Consider the following 18,152-nt stretch of genomic DNA (forward strand, 5'->3'; position numbering starts at 1 on the left):
ACTGAAAGAGTCAGCAGCTTCTCCTAATTTATTACTGTCAGTAAACTTGCTAAAAACAACTTCCAGTTCTACATCCAAATTATTTATGAAAACATTAAAGAAAACAGTCCCTCAAATTGAGCCCTGGGGAATTCCACTGCTGACTGGTCACCAGCCTGATGTAACCCCATTTCCTACTATAAATCTTAAGCACAACCTGTCTGCCAATTGCTCAATCATTTCATTCATTGCATTATGTTCTAGTCACATATATTTTGTTCAGAAGAATACTGTTAGAAAGAGTATTGAAAGCTTTACTGAAATCTCAAAAGTTCACATCAGCTGGCTTCCTTTGGTCAACTAGATGGATAACCTACAAAAAACAGGACCTTTGCCTCATGAACCTGTGTTGACTGTAACCAGTGATGCATTCTCCTTCAGGTGTTTTTAAATAACTCCCTGCATGATTTTATCATTTTTATCCAGCACTGAAGTGAGACTTACAGGCCTGTAATCAGTTCAACATCTTCATCAGCGACATACACAATGGCATCAAGTGCACCCTCAGCAAGTTTGCAGATGACACCAAGCTGAGCAGTGCAGATGATAAAATAGGAGGAAAGGAAGCCATCCAGAGGTACCTGGACAGGCTGGAGAAGTGGGCCCATGAAAACCTGAGGAGGTTCAGTAAGGCCAAGTGCAGGGTGCTGCAGTTGGGTCGGAGGAATCCCAGGTATTGATACAAAATGTGGGAAGATCTCCTTGAGAGCAGCCCTGAGGAGAAGAACCTTGGGGTCCTGGTGGATGAGAAGGGCATGAGCCAGCAGTGTGAGCTTGCAGCTCGGAAGGCGAACTGTGTTTTGGACTGCATTAAAAAAGGGGTGCCAGCAGGGAGAAGGAGGTGATTGTCCCCCTTCTACTCGGCTCTTGTGAGGCCCCATCTGCAGTACTGCGTCCAGGCCTGGGGCCTCCAGTACAGGAAGGATGTGGAGCTCTTGGAGCAGGTCCAGAGGAGGGCCGCTGAGATGATCAGAGGGCGGGAGTACCTCTTGTATGAGAAAAGGTTGAGGGAACTGTGCTTGTTTAGCTTGGAGAAGAGAAGGCTCTGGGGAGACCTCACTGCGACCTTCCAGTACTTGTAGGGAGCACATGAACAGGGGGAGGAAGGGGAGGAACAGCTGTTTATGAGTGTGGATAGTGACAGGCCAAGGGGGAATGGTCTTAAACTAAGACAGGAGAGGTTTAGGTTAGATATTAGGAGGAAGTTTTTCACTCAGGGAGGGTTATGACATACTGGACCAGGTTGCGCAAGGATGCTCCCATCCCTGGAGGCATTCAAGACCAGGCTGGATGTGGCTCTGGGCAGCTTGGTCTGGTGATTGGCGACCGTGCACATAGCAGGGGGTTGAAACTAGATGATCATTGTGGTCTTTTTCAACCCAGGCCATTCTATGATTCTATGATTTTATGACTGTCTCTGTTCACAAATAACAGATCTATGAAGGCACCTTTCCTTACTGGCTCCCTCGTTATCTGTATGAGAAAACTGTCATCATAGTTTTTTAGAAATTTCCTGGCCATATTTGTATCAGCTATTATGTGTATTTCAAATCAGAAAATCACTTTTCTGATTTCACTGGGAAGCTTCAAAACATGTATTGTTTCAAAGCTGAAAAAAGTAAAAGTTCTGTTGTTGAAATAATTGGATAACCTGGATTTCAATTTTTTTCTCATGTGTACAGTGAATCAGTATTCCACTCAAATTAAAAAAAAAAAAAAAAGAAAGAAAAAGAAAAAAAAGATAATAAAAGATAATAAAATGATACACAAAAAATTTCATTCATACTTGTTAAATAGTTTGTACTAAGAAACCAAACCAAGCATACAATTAAGCAAATAGTGCTTAATTAGTTCTACTAGGAAAACCGGAGCTTGGTTTCTCACTTTGCATACTACTTCATCATTTGTATCTATTATGGAGCTTACGTCTCACTCTGAGACAATCTTTCATCCATTAAATGGTGCTAATATCTTTCCCAGCATGCCAGAAATGTACCAGAAACAGAGAAGCTTAAATGCTGTACAATGTGACAGGATAGCAAACCCCAACATTTCTGTGGTCATTTAACAAAAATGCTGCTACCTAATTCTCAAATAATGTCTGCATATATTTCAGAAATGAAGTTATGCCACTGTTAAAATTAGAATTTGAAATATTTTTCTAAGTTGATAGCTGATGTTGTTCTATCCACAGATTCTCAGATAAATACAGAAAAGGTATCAAAATGTCAAAGATTTTTTTTTTTTTTTTCCCTAAAGTGATTTGTGGTTTTGTGTCTTCCAGTATGGCAACTGCTTTCTTCTAATTTTTCATTTTGAAATGGTACCTTCTTGGAAAAACAACATTTATTTGGGTGGAAATCTAGAATGTACAAATTACATTTGACCTCCTGCCCCTAGTGATAGCAAGATAGCTGAATTTTATTCCCTCTCAATCCCACAGGAAAAACAGAAAGAAAAAAAAAAAAAAAAAAAAGTATTTGTCATTTTTACAGCCAGAAAGAACATTTCCTGTAACTAGGATAAAGCTATTCATTTGTGAAAAATGACACTTAGCATGACTGAAAGATAAATTCTCTTGCGAAAAGAAAAAAGAAACAAGACAAAAATAACTTTAAAAAAAAAAAAAGTGTGTTAGAACTTTTCATGTCATATGTTTCTATTCTTTCATGGCCTGGATCTACAAAGCAAAGTCTATATTTCAACACAGAGTAGGGAGGGACTACTTAACAGTTTTTACTTTCTTTAGGTGCCAGAATTTTCAATTGCCCAGAAACATTTTGTAGTAGGCAAAGTCATAAAGACAAAGACAAAGACAAAATTACACTTTCAGCAGCTGTAGAAACAGGTCACTCTTGGACTGTGGTTTGAAAAACTTTGCTTAAGAAATTGCAGAGGGATAATTTGGAGGTTTATTTCTTTTCCTGTTTTCAACACTGGTCAAAGAAAATGGATTCTTAATAGAAACTATTTCTAAGTGTTGGAGTGATATATCTAAGCCAGAGATATCAAAGTATTTTTGAAAGTGTTTTTATATATATACATAATCCTCCCTTAAAACTATTTAATCCCAACATTACAATCTGGAGTATTTAGTCACAAACCTAAGCCTATATTCATGTATCTTTGGCAGGCAATCTGAATTTCAGAGGACCTTCCAGAGACTTCTGCAGTTAAGTCTTGCTGGACTTTTTCTGAATTACCAGTCCTATTGTTCTTGCTTGCTGATACTCTCCTGCAGTCCTTTTCTACAGAAGGAGAAAAAGGAGTGGAGGGAAATTCATAGGTTAGAATGCAGGATCTCATCCTAAAAGCCACTATGTGGAAACAGAGCAATCATCTAATATATTGGTCCATTTAAAATCTAACTTACATAATGAATAAGTCAGATATGACCACAAGCAACACAGACCCCATTCCATTCTTATCATGTCTAATCTCCACTCTTTGCCTTTTTTTTTTTTTTTTTTTTCCTTTTTTTTATAGCTGTCTTCCAACCTTCAGACAAAATTCATTTCCAAATTAGGATAATATTAGCCTAGTCTTTACTTCACTGGCCACATTTTTTTTTTTTTTTTTTCCTTTGTGTTGGGGAAAAGCTCAGGTTAATGAAATTCAGCTCAAATTGAATTCCCTCATTAGCCCTTTCTATCAGGTTGCCAGATTTTTGTCACAGTGACTGAGAGTCTTATGTTGTTACTATAGCAATTCTGCCCTTATTTACTAAAAGTAGTCACCAATTTCTTAACTTTGTTCTCTGTGTTACTAAATCAATTACTGATTTAAATACTTGCATTTATAAAGGAAAGAATAGAGATAACAGTTTGACAAATTCCTGGAGACTTTTTTGGAAGCTTGAAAAAAAAAACAAAAAAAACAAGAAGACAAAATTAAAATGTTAGTGGTACTATATTTGGGTGCTACAAGACTGTTAGGGAATCTTCTGGAAGATAGGTCTTTTACTAGATATTAGTAACCATCATTGATGGCTAAATACAATTAAATCTAACTGACAACCAGTCACGAGTGGTGTTCCCCAGTCAGGGTGGTCAGTACTGTGGCCTGTTCTGTTTGATATCTTTATTGATGACCTGAATGAAGACACTGAATATACCCTCAATAAGACTCCTGCTGATACCAAACTGGCAAGAAGTGTCAATATGCCTGGGGGTAGAAAGGCTCTACACAAGGATCTGGACAGACCGGATCTCTGGGCTAAGTCCAGTTGGATGAAGATCAATAAGAACATATGCCAGGCCCTGCACTTTGGCTACAGCAACTCCATGCAATGCTCCAGGCTTGGGGCACAGTGGCTGGAAGACCGTGTGAAAAAAACAGGCATGGGGGTGTTGGTTGACACTAGTCTAAATATGAGCCTGCAATGTGTCCAAGTAGCAAGGCATCCTGGCTTGTATACAAAATGGTGATGCTAGCAAGAGCAGAAAGGTGACTGTCCTCCTGAACTCAGCTCTGGTGAAGCCACAGCTCAGTGCTGTGTTAGGTTTCGGGCCTTTCACTACAAGAAAGACGTTGAAGCTCTGGAATATGTCCAGAGAATGCAACATGCTGATAAGGGGTCTGGAGCACAAATCTTATGAGGAGCTGCAAGAGCAGTGATTATTCAGTCTGGAGAAGAGGAGGTTCACTGCAGACCTTATCGCTCTCTACAACTACCTGAAAGGTTGGCCACTTCTGTGTAACTTGCAGTAGGACTAGAGGGAATGGCCTTATGTGTCCACAAGGGAGATTCAGATTGGACATCAGGAAAGGCTTCTCCTCCATGAGAGCAATGAGGTGCTGGAATGGGCTGCCCAGGGATATGGTGGTATCACTGTCCCTGGAAATGTTCAAGAAGTGTTTAGATTTCGTACTGAGGGATATTGTTTTATTGGGAAATGATGATAGGCAAATGGTTGAAGTGAATGATCTTAGAGGTCTTTTCCAACCTTAGTGATTCCATGATTTTATGATTCACTGGGTAATAATGGCATGTGAGTAAAGCAATGGTTGTTTGTCCAAGTGTTATGTATTTGAACTGCAGCAGCTCTCTTGTATTGTTTATTGGCATGTATGCTGGCTGCAGCAGCATTCAATTCTGTTTCTCCTGATATTTTCACCATTTGTACAGGTAGAGTAGGGGTTGTTTACCCTATTTTATAGGCTATTGTATTTTTGATTGGCTTGCTTTAGGAGATGTGTTTTTGTTTTTGTCTTTTGTTATTCTATTGTGTAAGTATCTTCCTTTAGCCCTTTGTGTTGTTTTTGTGTTTTTTTTTTTTTGTCTGTTTGTTTTTCTTTCTCTGTTTCCTTGAGTGTGTACACATGTTACCAATCATTAAACTTTTATTTCTTCCCAAAAATTTCTGTGTAGCTCATAACACCTTACTGAGTGATACAGCTTAGTATCATATCCAGCCATACAAGAAAATGAAATCTAATTCTTTCACTCATCAGCTAAGCAGTTAGATAAGAGCCTAGCAATCACCGAGAGGGAACGTTTTGAAATAATTTTTGCATCCACTTCAGAAATGATACTGAGTGCTTTTTTGGTGATGTTGACCTTTGGTATTATATTTTGGTAGAAGAGGAAGAGAGATATGAAAGGGATAAACAGCTAATAGTGAAGAAGTCTGCTAAAGAGTAGGGATAAGTCGAGGAAGGAGTATAGAAAGCAGAGTAAACAACCTGAAATACTAAAAGAAGTACTAAAAGAAAAAGAGTATTTTTACAGTTTGCATAACTGTGTTATTCATGCAGAAAATTTCCCAAGAATCTTGAGACAGTAGATTAACAGTATCTTTTCAATATATTAAAATATGTAAACAATTTTTCTTTAGGAAAGAAATATATATGTGATAAGTCTGAGAACTGCTGCTACATACTTTCTTCCTCATGAAAGCCACTTATGTCGTCCATCATTCAAGACACATCTCTATCCTCTTGATTACTAATCCTGACAGCAGTTTTCTTTTGTAGGTGTTTATGTGTGCAAAGTTCAATGCCTCAGATGCCAGTACAGTCTTCAAAGTCTGCTTATAAGTATTCATATTTCTATTGTGTGCTTGTGGTTTTTCCTTCCTTTGAACTTTCCCTCCTCCACTATCCCAGAACAGACTATAGACTATTGAATGCATAGGAGCACTGCATATACAAAAAGCAGCTATCAATTGGCTACTAATCTACATTATGTAGATCCTCTCAGCCTGTGGTTTGCAGAAAGTGAAAAGTGTTTCTTTGCTGCCAAGAAGTTGACCTTCAAAGACTGCTCCGTGCTCTGCAGTAGCTGCCCATCCTGACCTGATCACAGGCACACCTCCCTCCTCAGAATGTGCAGAGTTAACTCGCATGTGGCTGCCTCCTGACTAAAATGCTTCTAAATTGTCTTCTTCCTCCCTCCCTCCCTCCCTCCCTCCCTCCCTTCCTTCCTTCCTTCCTTCCTTCCTTCCTTCCTTCCTTCCTTCCTTCCTTCCTTCCTTCCTTCCTTCCTTCCTTCCTTCCTTCCTTCCTTCCTTCCTTCCTTCCTTCCTTCCTTCCTTCCTAAAAAAATACAAAAATGAATTTACTCTTATTCTTGGGAAGTGTAATTTTTCACTTTTCCTCTTCAGGATTCTTTCAGTTCTTGAAGCTAATGATATTTCACACCTCTAACTTCATTAGTTTAGCCAAAAAAAATGTCCTCACTAAAAATCAACCAAGATCTTCCTTGTCTCCCAGAACATTTACTTTCATATGCCCTGAATGAAGCAACATCCTTTATGTCACCCAAAATACAAATGTTAGTTTTTTAAACCTCAATTATGTTAATGTTTTCATTCATGTGAGTTCTATACAAGCTTATTAATTTACACAAAGAAGAAAAAAATGAAAAGATAAGAGGATGTCATCCTTCTTAAAAGACCTTTCTTTCTTAAAAAATAAGAGGACAGAAATATTGTTTAATTTATCATCACATTTTTGTGCGTGTTTCAGAATTCAGCATGAGTTATTTTCCAGAAATAGACTACTAAAGAAGAGAATGGAATATGACTCTATGATAAACAAAAACATCAGACAGTAAGGAGGGAAATGGGAAATGAATTTACAGGTGCAAATTAATTATCGTTGTGCAACTGCATTTTAACTGCTAACCATTATATTTCTGCATATTCTGTCAAAGAAATCAGCATTTGGCTTGCAGAACCACTGATGTTTTCAAGGACTTTGCATTCATTAGAATATAGTAATTCTTTTATTATTATTATTATTTTTTAAACATCTTTTATTCCATGGAACACATTGTGGAGAATATGATTCCATTGAAAGTTTGCCAAGGAAAATAAAACACAAGGGGATATTATACATTTCATTAATAGCTTCTATTATTTACTTCAAAATTGATTTTTTTTTTTTCTGTTTCTAAAATATTTCATGCATTTTTGTATGTGAAAATTGTGTGGAAATTTTAAAATCTGAAACATATTTTTGTGATATATAAGCAACTGAAATATAAATAGCAACTATTTTCCCACCTCAGACTAGAATGTAAAATACAGAAAAGTTCTATCAGGAGAAATTGAAACAATGCCACTTTGAATAAAGCATAGATCTGTATTCGCACCATGGTTAGTGATCATACCTTAGACATTATTAGATACTTTAATATGAGGATTAGCAAGGAAATAGAGCATAAGCTTGATCTCTAAAGTTATCGAAAAGGCCTAATTTAAAGAATGAGTCACAGCATCTCCTAAGAGTCATGCCTCTATCCTATTTGTCTCCACTGACAAAATAAAATAATAATAATAATAATAATAATAATAATAATAATAATAATAATAATAATAAATAGAGCCTACGGTGGGCCTCTCAGATTTAACCTTTAAATATCTTGAGTGAGATAAGACAAATCCTATACATAGGATTCCTCTGCTGTGAATGGTGATAGATCAACTGTCCCAAAGGAAGCAATCAAGAAAGAAGACATGCTGAGCAAAGGATTGCCTTGCAAGAGCTAGCAAGGAAGATGGATGGATGAGATATGAGGTCCACAAAATTTTCCAATACTGTCTTTGATCAGTTTTTAATCAAGCGTGAGGATTTCATTGGGCTTTCACATACCTTAGTGAAGGCTGCAGCAAGCCAATGCTTCCCTGCTCTAGAGGAAAATTAAGCTGTGGAGAATCATTTCACGAGTAGTAGAAATCTTGGCAAGAGTGAATCTGTTCAGCTCAGACCCACAAATGTCTGACTTTAAAGTAGATTAAACAACAACAACAACAACAACAACAACAAAACAGCAAATGCCACTCTTGCTCACTTAGAGTCAGTGCAGAGATGTTCCTCATTGGAATAATGGTTCTGTTTGTGGACAGCTTTTTGTGTGTTAACATGAGAAGCAAGGCATTATGCAGCTGATGAGATCTCTCTGCTGCTGCTGCTATTTTGGTTGCTCTTAGCAACTTTGTGGTTTGGGGTTTGGCTTGATTTGTTCCAGCAGCTCTGTGCTGTGTGGTTTTCATGACATTTAGATTCTTTGTTCTGGATAGGCAGAAAATGTCACACTGCAAGACTGACCGAAGCATTATGACAGATATGTAATCTTCTGAGTAAGAGCACATATCTCTTTCATAATGTGACTAAAATATTATTCACTACACTCTTCCTCAACTTCGTGGGGCTGTGACAGAGATATTCTGATTAGGGGTGTCAATGATTGTTAGTTTTACTTTTTTTTATGGGGTAACTAGTCATTCAATGTGTATGACTGCATTTATGAATATAAAAACATTGAGAAAAGCCTAGCATTTTATTCTCCTCCAGCAGTATTTAGTTGTGCAGGTGAAGAGGAGTTAGACCACTCACAGAATGTTATTCTTGCTAGAAAGTAACATTATCAACAACAACAACAAATTGTTGGCATAGGCACAGAAAAGCTAAATTCCTCTATTCCCTGAATCTTTCTGCAAAGCAAATAGCCTCTGGCTCTCCTTCTAGGTTGTCCTTCCTAAAGTGTTTTAATCTCCTGTTCAAACAAATAAATAAATAAAAATAATAATTAAAAGAAAGGATCTTGAATGTGTTTTTATATGCAAGTTTAAGTAATGTTCTTTTTGCTGTCCCTTTTAGATATCAGTCACCATCTATTTGCAAATACTTTTCTCTGATAAACTCTCAGAGCCTAACCTTTCTTTTGATTCAGCTCATGACCTTATCTCCTAAGCACTTTACCCTTTAAACTGCTTTGCAGTTTTGCACGCAGTAGCATAACTCTTCTAAAATGTCCTGGTAAAAAATAAAATAATAATTAGAAAAACAAACAAACAAACAAAGAAACAAACAAACAAACACAGAAGTGGTCTGGTAAACTGGTATTGCCTTTTGATGCAAACTGTTCATCCAGTGTAACCTCTACTGGACTGTTACTGCAAAGGAATTGCTTTGCTTGGTGCTTGGCAGCTCTGGTATTTTGGACTGTAATGTAAGAAATACATGGAATTACTGAGCTAAGTTTAAAACCTTTTGTTCTGGTTTAGAAAAATGCTCAAATTATTAAGCATCTCCAAATTTTTAAATCTAACTAGACATATTGCTGCTAATAGTGTCTTTCTGAAAATCTATTAACATTTAAATGGATGCTTAGGCCAATTATTGCCAGTAATCAGGGTCAGTTACTCCAGTTCTTAGACCTCCTCTGATTTGTCTGATATTGGCATCTGTTGAGGAGATTATACTCCTCAACAGATATATATGAGTAAGATAAGAGTCTGGATATCATAAATCAATTTTTACTCATTTATTATTATTATTATTATTATTATTATTATTATTATTATTATTAATTATTATTATTCTCCCAAGGCTGTTAGTTCTCTCTTCCCTTTGTTTCAAAGGCTTTTTTTTTTTTTTTCCTAAATAAAAATGGTAGAACAAGTGTCCAGTTTTGTGCATTCCCAAGATACATACTTCGGTCAGACTGCAGAAAAGCTTAAAAGTAGATGTATACTAGCTCAGTCAGTCTTTGAATGTTGATTCAGTGTATTTTATTTTGTTGTCAGACTAATGCTATGGGATATTCCTTCCTATTCTTTTTTTTTCTTTCTTTTTTTTTTTTTTTTTTTTTTGTCTTCACAGGATTTTACTAGCTGATACAGTGGCATTCCAGACAAAGTTACTCTTGTATGATGACAGTATGAGAAAGAGACACTGCAGGAAAAGTAATGGAGTTCTTGTCTTCCTCTAAATGTTACAAACCACATATACTTGCTTTACATCTGCTTTTCTGCAAATGTTTGCATTTTTAAGCTTATTTCAATGTTATCGCCAGATAACAATTTATATATGTATTTATTCGGTTTTCTTGAGAGGAAGGCAATGATCTGTCTTTCTTATCTGACTATATGATCAAGTGACAGTGGGTAACATAAACACCTTTAGTGTTTAGACTGAATTCCTGGTAATCTAGGGAAAACAAGACCTACGTCAGAGAAGAGGTTTTAGCTGCTTTATGACAACAAAAAAAAATGCTGTGATTCTACTTTATTATTATTATTATTATTATCATCATTATTATTATTATTAATTTTATTCTCATTCTGGTTACTTCACAGCATCAGTAATCTCTGTATTTTGTAAGACTTTCATCCTCATTGCTTATAAGAAAATAAAAGTATCATCTTTGTCCTACCTTCACACAATAGACTTACAAGAGACAATAAAGCTAGTGAGTAATGCTGAAATAGTCATATTATTCCTTACATACTTACCTTCTCCTAACTGACACTGAAGCACAACAAACATTACTGTGGAAAAGATAAAGAAATTGTACTTAATGAAAAAAAAAATATATATATATATATATATGTGTGTGTGTGTGTGTGTGTGAAATCTAGTGTGTAAAATAAGGAATTTTAATGCATGGTCTTCCAAAGCAAAATGTGGCAATCTGTGAGAGCATCATCATGTATCATATCCATCAGAAACCTGAGATAAATTCTTTTAGTAGCATAAGACATTTTCAGCAATACTAATGTTGTAAATTATGTAAACTAGAAAAAACATTCCCCAGAAATATTCGTTACCTCTCTTGGAGGGGAGTTGAGAAGAAGTAGAAAGGTAAAAATTGGTACAAATTAAATTCACAAAGAATAATATTGATAAAAGAGTTAACACTTGAGCATATGTGATCACTTTGACAGCATAACCATCATAACACATTCAGTACTCCGGCAGATTTGTAGGGCTTTTGTAAATAAAATGCAAAGTCATCATAAATTATAATCCTTATTGTGTGAATGGACAGAAAGCATGAATCTACCTTCATTTACTCCAGTGCACTCTGATGAACTACAAAGGTAGTGGTTTTATATTAAACTTGTAAAAAAAAAACAAAAAGCACTCTTACACTCAGGCTAGATAGATGTAGTTGTTTGTCAGATACATCTCTTCAAATCCTCATATAAACTAGTGGTGTTGTGTGGAAGCAGAGTTCATTGTATGCAATAATAATTTGAGACTGTTCTGTATTTTCCTCAAACATATTAATATTTTCTCCTGAGTTGGAACAAAGTATTATCTGTTGACCTTTATTTAAGGTGTCAAAGTTACAATAAGATTCAGAGATGACTAGCAGGCAGATGTACACTGAGCTATGGGAAAGATTTTTCTCTTAAGAAATCCGAGTGCTGGCAACAAAATACCAGCTGGCCAATATGTAATATCTCGAGAACAGCAAAGGTACAGAAAGGAAGAAACAAAATCAGGAGACTATCACAAAACTTGATTTTCAAAATGAAGCAGAAATACACATAACCCTTTATGTTATGTCAATATGCACATGTATTTGCAAGGGCTGCTTTACAAGTAATTCCTCCTGTTTTTTTTATGTCGACCCATGACATCAGAGGCAAATGTTGCTTTTATGGCAGAAAAGTTGAATCTTACAAAAAATATTCTGTTATATTTTGTTGTTATGTGATAAATGGCAGCAGAGTCACAGTCTGACAAAATGGCATCTGACATGGAAAGGCATGTGGAGCAAAGGTGTGTTATTGAACTCCTCCATGAGGAAATAATTACACCTGTTGACAATTCAGTGATGCTTGATGAACATTTCTGGGCACCAAACAGTGGATGTGAGGAAAGAGAGGTGATTGGTGATGTGTTGCAGCAGCGGCAACAGTGACAGGGAGTCATCTCCACTGGTACATATTTTTATGAACATGGCATGCGGACTCTTGTTCATTGTTATCAAAAATACATAGCAAATGTTGGTGACTATGTGCAGAAAATAGTGTTTTGTAGCTGAAAATCTGATCTATCAAGTAGTTGTTATTGTGCTTATCTGTATGTAGTTTCCATGGAAATAATTAGGAGATACAACTTTTGGACTGACCTACCTATTTCAGTTTGAAGTAAGGATTTTCAACAGTGTGGTGGTGGTGATGCTGTTTGGTAATGTTTTGTTTTGTGTTTCTAGAAGCTTGTGTTCTCTCTCTCTCTCTTTCTCTCTTTCTCTCCCCCCCCCCCCCCTTTTTTTTTTTTTTTTTTTTTTAAATCTCAAGTATTTATGTCCAATGCCACTTTTAGCACAGCATGAGCAACCATGTAATCTAGTCTTGTGCCTTCAATTAACTTTTTTCTATCTTTTCTACCTTTGGGACTACTTACAGTGAGCTAATACCTTTGGTTCCTTTTAGCAGCAGGAAATATCTTAAGAGAAATTACTCCCTGAAGGTGCCGCTTTCTCTCATTTGCTGCTGAAGGAGATGAGACTTGCCTGCAAATAAGCCATTTAATTTTGGTCACTGGTGTTAGGACTACTGAATCACAACATCTGACTCTGATGGTGGCCTAATCCAGGTTAGGAAGGTGCTTTTTTTGAAATGCTAATTGTTATTTGGGTAGCAGGCAATAAAGAATTCATTGATCTGAAACAGTAAACTACACAGGAGGATACAAAAAAGAACAAGAGATTGGCAAAAAATCTGGAATCAGAAGCCAAATAGGCAGATGAAGGGGATTATTGATGACTAACTGGCAGCAGATTTAAAGACAGCAGGCATGAAACCTACAGAGAAAAATATATTATTTGTGTTCAAAACCATATAGTAGTTTAAGAGAAAATTTGAACTGGATTAAAATGAGACAGACAAGAAATACTTTTTCAACTTCTTTAAAACATTTTCCTATTTCATTCACAAGAGCTAAATAAATAATGCAACTAACACATCTCCAAATGTTGCCTGAACAAATAACAACAAGAGCCAGCAAAAGAAATTGAGTTCTTTAACATAAAAGCTGAATTCATTTTTAACCTGTATTAAGACTTCAGAATCAACTCTTAGCTGGAGACCAAGGCTGAAGCCTGAGAAGAAGACATGAGATTTTTTCATGTTTATCATCAAATGTAGTTCCGGAAGTTTCTAACAATATTGAAAATGAATTGTTATGATTTAATCCAGCAGGTGTCTCAGCACCACACTGTTTTCTCACTCTCCCTCCTCCCAGTGGAATGAAGAACAGAATAAATTAAAAACCAAACCAAAAGAAAAAAACAACAAACTCATGGGTTGAGATTAAACAGCTTACTCCAACAGGGAAAAAGGGAAGAATCACAACTATGGCAAATATATAATTTTATACGTGAACTTATGTAACAACTGATGTGTATGCTATTGCTCATCATCCCCTAACCAGTGCCTGGCCAACCCCCTGAGCAGTAGAAGAGAATAAGATGAACTCCCACCCCCTTCAGAACTTCTTCTGCTTGATATCTTATGTTATAGAATATCCTTTTGGCCAGTTTAAGTCAGCTGTCCTAATACTGTTCCCTCCCAGTTCCTTGGGCTCTTTGCTGAGAATGGCTTATCAAAAACTATAAGCATTAGTGTGTTATCACAGAATAGCATTGCTCAGGTTGGAAAAGACCTTCAAGTTCATCGAGTCCAACCACAATCAACACTGTTTTTCTTCCTAGAATCAAAACATAGCATCATACCAGACATTCTGAAGAAAATTCCACCTCAGCTGGAAGTAAGACAGAGCCAAAAAAATCCAAAGGTTTGCAATGCTGTCTGCTACCAGGCCTATATATGGATTGATATTCACAAATCTATAGATAAAATCAGGACAAGGCAGATGTTATCTTACCAATGGTAGTGTTGGGTATTATACCACAATGCAATACATATAGCGTTCAATTATTTTTTTCTTTGTATAGAAAAGTCGTTGTTATCTTTTGTCACAGCATGATTTTTCAGATGAAATTTCCTCTCTTTTTTTTTTTTTTTTTTTTTTTTTCCCCTTTCATAATCTACAATTTGGATGTATTTTAAAGCACTATTTTCAAAAGCTCTTGATGTGTCCATAAAGATACACCTACAGATACTGCTCTCTGCTGGATCCCACCTGGGCTATTCTAAAAGGCATGGTACTGGCATTTGAAGATTTACTCTAAATATTCTTGGCTAGCTATATTACAAGTCTAATCAGTAATGTCAAACGGTCACAGGCTAGATATCCAAACTATGTCTTTGTTCCTTAGACCTGCCTATGAGAGCATGAATGCCCTGACAAATTTATAAATTTGTTGTATGTAGAGTTAAGTCCAACTACACTCATCATCCTTTCCACATAATCTCATGAGCAATGACATGTGGTTTGCAATGTATCTCTGACTCAAGCAACCTGATAGTTATTGTAAGTAGAATTACCTGTCAAAAAAGTTTAATGTCTAGAATAAGATTTGTCCCAATAAGCTTTATGTACTTAGAAGTCTGGTATGTAGTCTAATTTCTAATTGGCAAACAGATGGAAATACCTCCTAAAGTGATTTATCCCACCTTACATACCTGTCTATGGATGGGTTTGAGTCACCCTCAGAAGTGCCAATTTCTTTCAATTTCTTTTAACAACATTGCTGTGGTTGAATATTACCATGACAGCACTTACAGGGAGGAAAAGTTTTCTACAGGAAAATTACCTGCCAGCTGGCAATTGCACTAAGATATAACAGATTGTCAGTGGAGCATTTTAGAGCAGCGCAATGCACTGGACTGCAACCGTAGAGTACTCTAGAGAAGAGTACTCTATAAGGTCGTGGGTTTTTGTTTGTTTGTTTGTTTCACCTTTTCCTTTTCCTTCTCCTCCTCCTCAGCCTCCTTTTTTTTTTTTTTTTTTTTTTTTTTGTCCTTTTCCTTTTGTGACCAAAATGGGCCATCTTGATTTTTGGACTGAGCAAGACTTAAAAGATGGAGACTATTAAAAAAATTCATTTTTTATTTTTTTTCTGCTATCAACAAAACTAGCAAGTCTACTCTTGGAAGAATAACTTTGAGAAGTCTACTTTTCATGACTCTTTATGTGTTGTTAAGTACATTTCTATATTTTAAAATACATGAAAAAATATCCAGATTATACTTTACCTTCTTTCTGTGAAGATTCTAGGTTACTTCCATGAAATGTCTAAATGTCAGCATGTGAAAATTAAGGTTAATTTTTATATCATAATGATCAAAGCTTATGGCCTTTAATGTTGAGAAAGATAAAAGAGGCAAAATTACTGTTGCAGGTATAAATGTTAGCTGTCTAACATGAAAGTTTGTTTTTGGAGATGTTAAAAGGATAATGCAGATTCTATCATTTCAGAAATAATAAAAAAATCCAAACATTCCTTGAACACCTCCAGGGTCGGTGACCCTATCACCTCCCTGGGCAGCCCATTCCAGTGCCTGACCTCTCTTTCAGAGAAGTAGTATTTCCTAATGAGCACTGAATCCACAAAGAGAATTTGAAATTGCAATACACTGCAATACCCTGCATCCCAGGGTTCTGAAGGAGCTGGCTGAGGTGGTTGCCAAACCGCTCTCCATCATATTTGAGAAGTCGTGGCTGTCAGGTGTGATCCCGGATGACTGGAGGAAGGGTCACGTCACTCCCATTTACAAGAAAGGGAGCAAGGAGGACCCCGGGAACTACAGGCCAGGAACTACACCAGAGGAAGGTCATGCTTGACCAATCTGGTGGCCTTTTATGATGGAGTGACAGCATCGGTGGACAAGGGAAAGGCGACCAATGTCATTTACCTGGACTTGAGCAAGGCCTTTGACATGGTTCCCCACCACATCCTTCTCTCCAAACTGGAGGGATGTGGATTTGATGGGTGGACCACTCGATGGATAAGAAACTGGTTGAAAGGCCGCAGACAGAGGGTGGTCATCAATGGCTCTATGTCCAGGTGGAGGCTGGTAACGAGCGGTGTCCCCCAGGGGTCTGTCTTGGGACCGGTCCTCTTTAACATCTTTATCAATGACATCGATAACGGAATCAAGTAAACCCTCAGCAAGTTTGCTGACGACACCAAGCTGAGTGGTGCGGTCAACACAGTAGAAGGAAGGGATGCCATTCAGAGGGACCTCGAGAGGCTAGAAAGGTGGGCCCGGGTGAACCTGATGAGGTTCAACACGGCAAAGTGCAGAGTTTTGCACTTGGGCTGGAGGAATCCCAGGCATCCCTACAGACTGGAAGGAGTGGTGCTTGAGAGCAGCCCTGTGGAGAAGGACCTGGGGGTCTTGATAAATGAAAAATTTAATATGAGCCAGCAGTGTGCCCTTGCGGCTCGGAAGACAAATGGGATCCTGGGCTCCATCAAGAGAGGGGTGGCCAGCAGGGACAGAGAGGTGATTGTTCCCCTCTACTCTGCTCTTGTGAGGCCCCATCTGGAGTACTGCGTCCAAGTGTGGAGCCCCCAGTACAAGAAAGACAGGGAGCTGTTGGAGAGGGTCCAGAGGAGGGCCACAAAGATGATCAGGGGACTGGAGCACCTCCCCTGTGAGGACAGGCTGAGAGAGCTGGGCTTGTTCAGCCTGGAGAAAAGAGGGCTGCGCAGTGACCTCATTGCAGCCTTTCAATACCTAAAGGGAGCCTACAAACAGGAGGGGAATCAACTCTTTGAACGAGTGAGTGACAGCAGGACAAGGGGAAATGGTTTTAAGCTGAGGGAAGGGAGATTTAGGTTGGACATCAGGGGGAAGTTCTTTACAGAGAGAGTGTTGAGGTGCTGGAACAGGCTGTCCAGGGAGGTTGTGGATGCCCCGTCCCTGGAAGTGTTCAAGGCCAGATTGGATGGGGCCCTGGGCAGTCTGGTCTAGCATTAGGTGGGATGATTGGTGGCCCTGCGTGTGGCAGGGGGGTTGGAGATTCATGATCCTTGAAATCCCTTCCAACCCTGTGATTCTGTGAACACCAAAAACCCAGAAAATAGTTTAGAGAGAAGTTATATTTGATATTTCCAAGAAGAGGGCTAAACAGCAGTGAGTTACTTTGAGATATCAGCCAATAGAAAGCTGAAGAGCTCACAGTGTTGGTGCTGTGTGTGGTGCAGTGTGTAGTAATACACCAACCATCAGTATGGAGGTCTGTTGATCCTTTGATAGATGATCCTCTGTGTGATGAACCAAAGTGCAATCCCAACACTAGTGTGAGAAATGAGAAAGAGTATTTTAATTTTTCTATTCAGATATGAAGATGGGATAAGTACCACTGACAGCTATGTACAGTCTGTGGTAGTGAGTTTTGAAAGACCTATAATTATTCTGTAGACACCTGCTTGGAGAGAGAAAAACACATCTGTAAATAGTCTCAGGAATGGGGGTGACTTTACTGAAAATGTAGTTTCTATCATTATAGTCAAATCTTTCTCTCTATATATAGATAAATTTAATTATAGATTGGGGTTTTCACCCCTGACACTCAGGGATGCACAAAGCAACTGAATATCTGACAAGAATTTCATGCTGAAAATAAGAAACAAACAAACATTAGGCAAATAACAGTGATAAGGATAGCGTTAACATTACAAATCCCATTACTCAATGGAAAGAGATATATAAATATGTTACAGTTTATAGAAACAATCAAAGACAATATTTTGTATTGTTTTTTAACATAAATCATACAGTATTTGTCACAGATCTCTTGTACTATAACTAAAGCACAAAGGAGAAGAAAATAACTTCTAAGAAGTTATTTTCCCGTAATTGTCTGGTCTTAGTCTAATTCTCAATCAGATAAAACCTACCAAATTCTCCATTGATCAAAGTCTCTCTAGAGGCTGCTATATTTAACATTGAACTTCC

Source organism: Phasianus colchicus, chromosome Z (assembly GCF_987193195.1).
Source record: "Phasianus colchicus chromosome Z, bPhaCol1.hap1.1, whole genome shotgun sequence".
Classification (NCBI taxonomy): Eukaryota; Metazoa; Chordata; class Aves; order Galliformes; family Phasianidae; genus Phasianus; species Phasianus colchicus.